At 32.9% G+C, this 10,460-nt stretch overlaps 3 non-coding genes across 3 annotated transcripts; 2 read left to right on the top strand and 1 right to left on the bottom strand.

Moving 5' to 3' along the window:
* Positions 1–3,471: 3,471 nt before the first annotated feature.
* TRNAS-GCU (transfer RNA serine (anticodon GCU)) lies at positions 3,472–3,553 on the top strand. Its single transcript has one exon. It is a non-coding gene; the product is annotated as a tRNA-Ser (tRNA).
* A 4,584-nt stretch (positions 3,554–8,137) lies between these two features.
* TRNAS-GCU (transfer RNA serine (anticodon GCU)) lies at positions 8,138–8,219 on the top strand. The gene has a single exon. It is a non-coding gene; the product is annotated as a tRNA-Ser (tRNA).
* Positions 8,220–8,893: 674 nt separating this feature from the next.
* On the bottom strand, positions 8,894–8,975 carry TRNAS-GCU (transfer RNA serine (anticodon GCU)). The gene has a single exon. It is a non-coding gene; the product is annotated as a tRNA-Ser (tRNA).
* Positions 8,976–10,460: the final 1,485 nt, after the last annotated feature.

The raw sequence follows: 10,460 nt of genomic DNA, 5'->3' as shown, positions 1-10,460 counted from the left end.
AAAAAAAAAAAAAAAAAAAAAAAAACTGCAAGGTAAACTGCAAAATTTCTAATTAGACTCTAAAAAAAAGATTGAAGTTGCTAAAAATTGCGTTGATTTTTGACAATTTTTTCCTTGACAGTGTAAAGCAGGTTCGTATTTTGAGACATTTGTGCAACCTTGCGGAGTACTGCCAGCTTTTTTTTTTATCACAGCACGATGTAGCGAACAAATGTGGCACGTTCCAGAAACCGCTACTTGGGATTTGCCGATTTTGACAATTAACAAGTAAAAGAAAACAACGCTTAAGAAATACTCACAATACTTTCACAAAAATCGCAGTTTTTTTACATTTTCGCTGAGAAAATTTACTATTTTACAGTTTATATTATCCTCCCGTTCTGCCTGTTGTTAGTGTTTAGTGTTGGACAGTTTTTGCTCTTAAAATTAAGAAAATTATGTCGAGCAAAAATAAAGCTACTCAAAAACGCGAATATGTGGTAGATTTCGGACCTTGTGTGTTTGATGTGGTAGATGCTCAAAAAAGTGGCAGATTTACCACAATATGGTAGAAGTCCGATCACTGATAGCGTGTACACTAGACAACGGATAATATGGCAGTAAGTTAATTCATCACCAAAGTCATATATTAGCTTAGTTATTAAGGAAAATGTATTTAGTGACCTTTTCTTGCCTATAAGTGTGCCCATGCGAAAAATTTCAAACACGTTAGTGGTCAAAACCATGATACATAAACGAAGGTAGTTTCAATAAACAACTTTTTGACGGATACTGAGATCTTTGAAGCTTCATAATTTGATCATGTTGCTAGCATCGTTACCATATTGTTAATATTTATTTTATGTATCTATTGAAAATATTAAAAATTTTTTAATAATTAATCTACATGGATATACGTTGCGTTAACATTATTAAATATTTTTATTTAAACCATGAAGACGTTATTTTTCTCATCTTTGTATTTTCTTATTTAGTTTTGTTCCCTTTTAACTTTAGATTTAAATATCGAATTAAAAAAAAAACTTTTTTAAGTACGTAAAGAGTAAGCCTTAAGCAAAAACAGGGTTTTTCCAAAAACTGTACTTAATTAGTTTTACCTGTCACCACACGATATGTATGCACATTAGGGTGGTACAAAATAAGTAAAGTGGGAATTTTAATGCTTCCACCCCCTAGGACTGTTCTGTAAACTAACGATTTTTGGGGGACTTATACAATAAAGAAACAAAAAATTAAATAACAAAAAACTTATACGTTAAAACTTGGCAAAAAGGGGTTCGGCTATAATATTTTCACCACGCTATGCATTTTTTTTATATATGTAATTGGACATGCACGTTCTCACAATCCCAGGATTCCAGGATTAGTCCCGAGATTACTTTTCAATAACTTAAATAAAAAATAAAAATAAAAAAAATGTCTTCTATATTGTTTGTGAAGCTCTACCACCAAAATAAATAATAAATAAATGGGTTTAAAACTTACTTTATTATTTAAAGTGGCATTTTTATTTTTTCTCTCTGACATCAGGATTTATTTTAAAGGACCTTGTAATTTCAAACATGTGAAATAAAAGAAGAAATTTCTTTAGAATCAAAAAAAAAAAAATTTTTTTTTTGGATTCACAATTACGAATAGGTAATTTTTTAATCTGATAAATTTAGAACGACCAAATTCGAGGATATCCTTAGCATATAATTTTTTTCAAAAACATATATTGCGAAATTTCAGGGATACAATTTTAAAAGGACATTTTCAATATTTACCAGCCCTCTGCACTAGAAACTTAAATCTGTTTGAATTCTACAGGATTTTCTCATTAATTTTATATCCATACTTCTTCTCTACGCACATTTCTCTGAATTTTTAAATAATTTTTGAATTACTAACGTCAGAGTGAAAAACTAAAAATGCAATTTTACTATGTTTGGCCCATGGTTTCGCGAATATATTGATTTTTGTGTGTAAAATTTTCTATCGCACGGTATTTTATGTATAATGGGCTAGACATTCACAAAATTATTAAATAATAAATAAAAGAAAAGTAATATAAGCCAATACTGGTCAGGAAAAGGAATTTTAGAATACCTACAATCACAAGGTAGTGTTTCTGTAAGTGTGGTGTACATGTATTGGCGATATACTTTCTAAATTCTTTATATTTTCTTATTCCATTACTTTTATTTTACAGAAAAAAATTAGAAGTGAGAAAACTTCTGGATTTGATGAAAATAAGGAGGTAGCAATGGATACTTGGATCATCATTTCGCTTAAATGGATTAAATTCATTTCAATAATTCAATTTCATTTTCGCTTAAGAAGATTATTAATTCTGTGTATGCACATATGCATTAGGGTGTTCGATTATTCGCATTTTTGCAACTTTTTCGCACTGAGTAGTAGGGCTTATCAACATTAAATTAGGGTTTTCAAATGGCGGACGACCTTCGGCACTTCTGCCATAAAAAAGCTTCTTCAGAGGTGGAGTAAGAGTTGAGATCTCCCCATTTGTGTCACAACATAAAGAAGTACAGCACGAATTGTAGATCGCGGCCAAACACGTAGAAAACGTTTAAGCGGCAAACATTATTTATTATAATCAAATATGAGAAACTGTTCATCCCCAAATAACCTAGGATAATTTCAAAACTATTTAGGGGTTTTCCTTAAACTAGAAAATGCCTTTAAAACTTCAAAAAACTCTAAATTTTATTGAGGGCATATAGGGGTTTTCCTTAAACTGGAAAAGGCCTTTAAAACTTCGAAAAACTCTATGTATAAAATGAAAAAAGTTGGTTTCTTCGATGGAAAAATCCGTTTTATTCGATATTCAAAAAGTCATGATTTCAAAAAAAGCCTAAATAATCTCCCAAAAACCTGTGGAAACCGGTTTGAAAAAACCGAGTCAATCACCATAATATACATGAAAGTATGTATGTATGCTTAAATATGGGTATATTAGCTCTTAGTTGTTAACTAATCAAAATATGTGCAAACAAATGACTGATTCATAATAAATATTGCACTTATTCAACTTTTATTTAATGTAAACAAAACAATTTCTCGCTAGAAATTGCGGATGGTTCGTTTCATTCCAGTCACACCATCGATATGTTAACAACTCACCACAGCCATATCGCAAGCTGAATTTTTTGAGTTACAGAAACACTTTTCATAACGATTTCGATATGAGCCTTGCGACCACAAATCATTCGCTATTTTAGCGCATAGTTACAGAAACGGGCTACAAATACCAACAGGGTTGCTTAAGTAGCCAAAGGGAAATTTTATCCGACTTGTGCGTTTTTTGTCGGTCGTTTACAAAAAAATGCAACTAATACATATTCACCTTCACACGCTCTCGTAGCGCCATCTAGCTAGCATGGTGAAAGGGAATTACAAATTGTCGGTAATGCCGTGCCATTGTTGTCACCAATAACAAAACACAACTTTGCGCTCGGCGGCTACAATGACGAGGTGGCCGAGTGGTTAAGGCGTTGGACTGCTAATCCAATGTGCTCTGCACGCGTGGGTTCGAATCCCATCCTCGTCGCAATTTTTTTTTTGTTAACTTTTTATTTTAATTTTNTTAACTTTTTATTTTAATTTGTTTATTATAATTGAAAATGGTTGTATTTTAGTCCATTTAAATTTGTAGATTCTTATAAATTCAGTGCTGCCACAGCCTTAAATATTCCAAATTATTTCAGGTTTTAACTATCTCGAGTAATTTTAGTTAAAAAAAAGCACTTAAAAAGGCACTAGTCACTAAACAATTTTTTTTGGCGTTTTAATTTTCAAAAAGCACTAAATCTAGTGCTTAAAGCACCAAGTTGGCAACTATGCCTGCAACACTTTTTGACACTTCTTCAACTAAAAAGTGTTAATTCAACTTCTCGTTGTTTTCTTTGGTATGCTTACTTTTCGTTCGTTTTCCAGCCAAAATAAAAATGTAGCGCCAGACCCACTCAAAAAACCCTTTTTTTTATTCCCGCGTTCTTGCCTGACTGGCATGATTCGAATCACACGTCCGGTCATGGATTTACCATGAACCAACTACCTAACAAGATTAAGGAATCAAAGGAGAAAAAAAGTAAATTTCTGAGCGTTTTTGACATCTGCCTAAGAATGAAAACAAGTAAATAAAACGAAAAAGTGCTATGATATAATTAGTAAAATTGGAATTTTAGCAAAAAATTTCATAAAATATGATTTTCATGATAGAAGGTTTTTTACAATCGCGCAGCATCGGCACGGCTCGATTTTTCAATGCCAACGTTCTGACTTCAAAAATGTACCCAATTTTCCCGCAAATTTACTCCTCCAATCACCAAGCACTTAATTTTTTTTATCTCATAAATTTGTAGTAAATTAAAATTGAAATCGTTCGGAAACACACATCAAATCGCTACAAAAAAAAACACACCACAAGGAGGTAGAAAAACAATGTAAACAAAACGAACAACGTCACAGTTGTCACAATTTCCGAACTTTCTTTCAATGTCAAACTTTATGCTTGAATCTTTGTTATACTTAGTGGGGCTTTCGATTTCCGCTCGCATATTCTCAAGCATTTTGATACACAGGAAATCGAGTTCTCGACACAATCTCGGGTATCGCCATTTTCACGAGCAATTTGGAGTAGTTATCGAGACATATGTACGTATGTAAGAACATATCGAGCGTATTAAAAACAAAATCAGAAAAAAATGTATGTGTAAATGTTAACGATTTCCTATTACCAGTCGCTCTAAAACGTTCGCCGAAGGCAACTCACCTGGGCGAGTCGTTTTCTTATTACCTGAATTAGTCGTTTTATTATTTCTACAGGCGATATTTGAATAATACTTTCTTGCAACAATTTTACCTTTTTTAATATTTCATTTGGTTGATATTGCCGATTTCTCACTACGGCAATAAATCGGCGAATCGCCAATTTGTTGCCATTGACGATTGTTGCCTATTTCTCATGTTTTGCATGGTGGGTATTTAAAAAAAAAAACGTTTCTGCGTATATGTTGTGTATGTATGTGTATTATTTTCGTTTGATGCCCCCAGCGAAGAAAGTGTGTAAAAGTAATAAATGGAGAGGAACAATACAACCTGGTATTTGTAAAACTCCTCCATACGGTTGGGGGTAAGGCTTCCTCAAGTGGGCCCCGAATTTACCTAGATTAATATTTTTCAATGATATTCAGGCAGTGCAGAGTTTTGTAGTCCAAAAGTATACTGTAAATTTTGTCGCAAAACTTCAAATACTTTTTTTTTTATCATCAATTGATAATTTTTTGCAAATTTTGGAAATTTTTATTTTTCTTTGAAAGTAAGTTTCCGAATAAAACAATTTTTTGGGTGCAGACTAAAAAAAAACATTAAACTATACAATAAAATTATTTGTGCTATAAAAATATATTTTTTGGCTAATAAAAAATCATTTCGTTTTTTTCTTAGAAAAATACGGAAATGTTTATTATTGTAAGTTGTTGTTAAAAATAGTCGTCCATGAGGCGCAGAAATTGTTTAAATATTCAATTTTTCATAAAAATGTTACAACTCGAACGAAGTCTAAAATATAATTAAGAAGGCGAGAATTTGCAGAAAAACTATTTAAATACAGTTACTGGATGAAATTTACTAATTTTGTTCACCTATTTGTTTTTAGTATTTTATCATAAATTTGAGTACAAAATCTTCGGCCCCTTGGCAACACTGACGCTTACGAGGTCGTTTGCGCATCAATTTTTTTTTGTAAATTTACGAGGGGCTCGTAAAAAGAGCTCCATACAAATTTTCACAGCTCTTTTATGAGGCTCGTAAATTGATGAGCTTTACGAGCTGTTTTCTCTCCAATAGAATCTGAGTGAAAAAGCAAACTCAGTACCGAATGCCGTAATCTCAAAAAAAATTTCGAATCGAATTTTTTTCGATCACGGACACTGTTTTATTTTAAAGGAGGCACAAACAATTACTCACTGCTTATATTTTTTTTTATTCAAATTAGATTTTTGAAATGGTTGAAGTTTGCAACCTATTCGTTTGACAATCTCCCACACAAATTTATTTGATTTTTAAATTGGTTATGTTCAGAGTTTACTTTTCATTTTTATTTAAGGTGCCCCATGACAAATTATGGACATATACATACACTCCTTTCGTTTAAATCTCTTGGCTTTCTTTCCGAAAAATATTGGTAGATTTTTAGACTTTGTTAGTAGAAAGTATAATATAGTATAATAATATATAAGTATAATCCAGACTTTCTGAAAACTTGGTTTCATCAATTCCCCAGCCGACTGCCGAACTGTGAATTAATAATTATTTTATTATTTTAGTGTACTTTAAAAAAGGTATTTTTGAAAATACGTTGCTCTTAAAAAGCCTTAAAAGAAAGCAATTCTAATTTTATCGTAATTTCATCTCCTTTTCGGCACTATTTTTACAGTTCGTTAGGCACATTTTGAAAACTGATAGAGGTTAGCATATTCTGCCATTATTTCTTTCTTTACTTTGGGCCGTGTGAGTAACTTTCTGGTTACTTAGTTGTAAATGAAAAAATAAAAATATAAATACTGAGAACGCAATTCGCTTTAGCGGCTTATTCTTGAGGTTGGATATATATTTTTTTCTTTTTCTCTCCAGATTTTGAGAAAAACGATGTCAAATTGACAAAAAATCGCGTTTTTTGCAATATTTTCGAAGGTCTAGCTTAATTTGAGCCAAAGTGGAAGGCTCTACCATCTTTTGTTTAATTGCGGTGGGTACTCAAACTTCGCACAAAATCAGGTATCGCTGTTAAATAAACGACTATAAGTGGCCATCAAGTCAATGTGAAGGGATGTATTTTCAGGAATAGTAGTCGAGACTTCTTGCTTTAATTTAAGCCTAACACCACCTTTTGCTTCTTTGCTATACATAGCTTCTAAAATATTGCGAAAAAACGCGATTTTTTTACACGTTGACCTCGTTTTTCTCAAAATCTAAAGCTAATAGACACTTTATAATTACGGATTCGTAATCAGCACAAAAAAGTCAATCAAAAACAGCTGTAACATTTGCCGCAACAAAATTTTGCCCAATTTTTGTTCCCTTGTGCAATCTTTACCATCTAGATTTCCAAATAATTTTTTTATGATTAAGAGAACTACCAAATAAATGGCAAATGTCTTCACGAGAAAAATCTATAACAACTAAAGAATTGATATTGAATTGTTTAGTTGGTATCGCTCCGATTCTGGTATTTTATATATATTTTTTTTGATTTTTACTGTTCTCTCTAAGCGCAACAGGTTTTTTGTATCAAATGTCACCATGACTGATTTCCACCTGCTGAAACCACTGTGTGATGTAGGGAACAAAGGTGGCGCATTCCATAGACCGCTACTTTGGTTTTGCCGATTTTGACTATCCTCAGAAATTTTTAATGCACTGATTTTAACAAAAATACCCGTTTTTTAATATTTTATTAATTATTTCATAAATCATACATATATTTTTGCAATTTAAACCCCCTTTCCTACCGAAAAATTTTATATTAAGGAAATTTACTCTTCTGGTAGTTTTTTTTTTTATCCTCTATTCGGCTATGTTTACTCCTATTTGAGAAATTTCATCGCCGCCGGGAATACGCAATCTTGTATTCCATCATTCTTGCCGTTTTCTCGAGTACCTGCCAAAATTAACGACCGGTTTGCTTTAGCAATACACTTGACGAGCAGTTAAATCACACGATAACTTTAGCAATAAAAAAATGGGCCTTATAAAATTATAAAAAAATCTACGTTGCATTTCATCGACATATTATCCGATGCGTTCGGTAGACAATTTTCTTGTATTTATTATCATATTTTTATATTTTCGCTCACAATATTTCACGCCCCCCGCTATGTGGAATTAGCCAAATATATGATTTAATAAAACCAACTCATTATTTGTTGTTTTTATTTTCTCTTCAATTAATAATTGTTGCAATTAATTATGTACATATACTGTAAAAAAATTAATCTATATGCACATCCATTTATTATTATGCTACGACACTACACTTTTTAAATACAACAGCGAAAACTGCTATGCCAACATCATGATGGTAAGGCAGTGCTTGAGTACAATTGCGGAAATGGAGTACGGTAATCACAACGACGAGGTGGCCGAGTGGTTAAGGCGTTGGACTGCTAATCCAATGTGCTCTGCACGCGTGGGTTCGAATCCCATCCTCGTCGCAAGTATTTTTTAAATCGAAATTATGTATGTTTAGTTACTAAATTTGAAAACCTTTTTAACACCACATATTTCTCATTCTGAAATGCTAATACATAAATACATTTATATGTAAATAAATATGTACATATCGACACCTGAAATGCAAAAAGTCGTAACAACATCCAAACTGAAATGGAAAAGGTCGTGGCTAAAATTGGTTTATTTTTTTCATTAAGTGATGTGGGAGTTGTAATTCGATGAAATCCGTCATATCAGTCAAAAACTGAATTTTGAATTTTTTATTAGTTTCGACTTTTTGAATTTCAGCGACGATGTTTGTTACGTCCTTTTGCATTTCAGGTGACGATATGCATATACCGGTTAATAACTATCAAAACAAGTAAAAGCTCACCGTGTGCAAACACACACTTTTTTAATATTTTTTTTTTTTTTTTTTTTTTTTTTTTTTTTTTTTTTTTTTTTTTTTATTTATAGACTTTATCGCGGTAGATAAAAGTTAACCGAGAATCGAAAAGCTACTCCTGCAAGCATAAACCAATAGTATGAAGATGTGTATGTACATATTTACCCATCCAGCCAGAATAAATACTCTCACATACCAGAGTTTTATATAATTTTTGGCAAGTACAAGCTCTGCTAACAGCATTAAATTGAATATTGCAAAAAACAATTGCGACGAGGATGGGATTCGAACCCACGCGTGCAGAGCACATTGGATTAGCAGTCCAACGCCTTAACCACTCGGCCACCTCGTCGTGTTGTGAAAGCGCCATCAGCAAACTCTTTCACCATGTATGCACCCTACAACCAGTAAACATGAACGACAAGAACAATTTTTTAAACAAAAAACGTGTATATAAATCAACGGGAGGCTCGACGGGGCTCTACGTTGGCGTGAAAAAAATATGGGGGTGCACGAGTTGTAAGTGAAGGTCCACGAAAATTTAACTTATGGCTGCTTGGTAGCCTCTATATTTAATTTAAAGTTTTTTAAGTGATCAAGTTTCTTCCTACCGACTATTATTGTTGTTTTTTATAAAGTGTTGTTATCGGGTATGTAGTCCAATGCTTAGAAAAATGCCTTTTTTATTCTATTTTTTATTTTTTTGCCGACGTTTCGACCGTTTATTGCGATAGTTTGGTTTTTAATTAATTTAAACATGTAAACATAAACATTAAAAACTGAAAGCTGTATATACATATATTAAAATATAATTATTCATACATAAAAGGCAAGAGTGGTGTATAGTGCTTTTGACGAACATTAAAAACGTCATAGGTCCCTTGTGGGGCAGCAGAGANTGTAAACATAAACATTAAAAACTGAAAGCTGTATATACATATATTAAAATATAATTATTCATACATAAAAGGCAAGAGTGGTGTATAGTGCTTTTGACGAACATTGAAAACGTAATAGGTCCCTTGTGGGGCAGCAGAGGGCTAAGATTCATTTCTTTTATGTATTTTACAGACTTTGAGAACGACTGGATATCAACTCGAGAGCTATAATTTTCTCAAAGATTGCAGAAGCATATTTTTATGTTTGTACGTATGTACATACATACCAGGGATGTTGCTAATATTTGCATTCGCATTCGTTATGTGAATGATTCGCATAATTTTACACACTCGCATTCGACATTCGCAATCGCATCAAATGATACGAATGTTTTGCGAATACGAATGTGTACATGGGCATAGAGTCCACTCTAATATTGTTGAAATGGCTCTAAGGGCCGGTGGTTCAATGTCTGATTAGCACTAATCGGAGGTATAAGCTCCGGTTAAATACAACGACTGCTTTATCGATCTCACGTTATAGGCATGATGTCGAAAACGTCGATAATGATGTTTAACCAGTATGTAGTGATAACCAGACATTGAGTAACCGGCATGCATACAACACGGAGTCGGTAACGTCGATAACTATGTTTAACCGGAGATTAGTGTTAACCAGATATTGAGTAACCGGCCCTAAGTCTCTCTAACCAGGGTTCGGACAATAACTGACTTTTAGCTTCGGGCGCTAAACGGTTAAGGGCCGTTTGCACCATGTCTAGTTAATTCTAACTCCCAGTTAAACATCTTTATCGACGTTATCGACACCCATCATATAACATGTGATCGATAAAGCAGTTAACGTGCTTAACTGAAGGATGTACCTCCAGTTAGCGTTAACTAGACATGGTGCAAACGGCCCTAAGTGGTATATCAAGCAACATTGATGGGCCTTCAAC

Source organism: Rhagoletis zephyria, unplaced genomic scaffold (genome assembly GCF_001687245.7).
Source record: "Rhagoletis zephyria isolate East Lansing unplaced genomic scaffold, Rhagoletis_zephyria_1.1 Rzeph_scaffold_02318, whole genome shotgun sequence".
Taxonomy (NCBI): Eukaryota; Metazoa; Arthropoda; class Insecta; order Diptera; family Tephritidae; genus Rhagoletis; species Rhagoletis zephyria.
The sequence above is the reverse complement of the archived record's forward strand: the minus strand, read 5'-3'. Positions and strand labels throughout refer to the sequence as shown.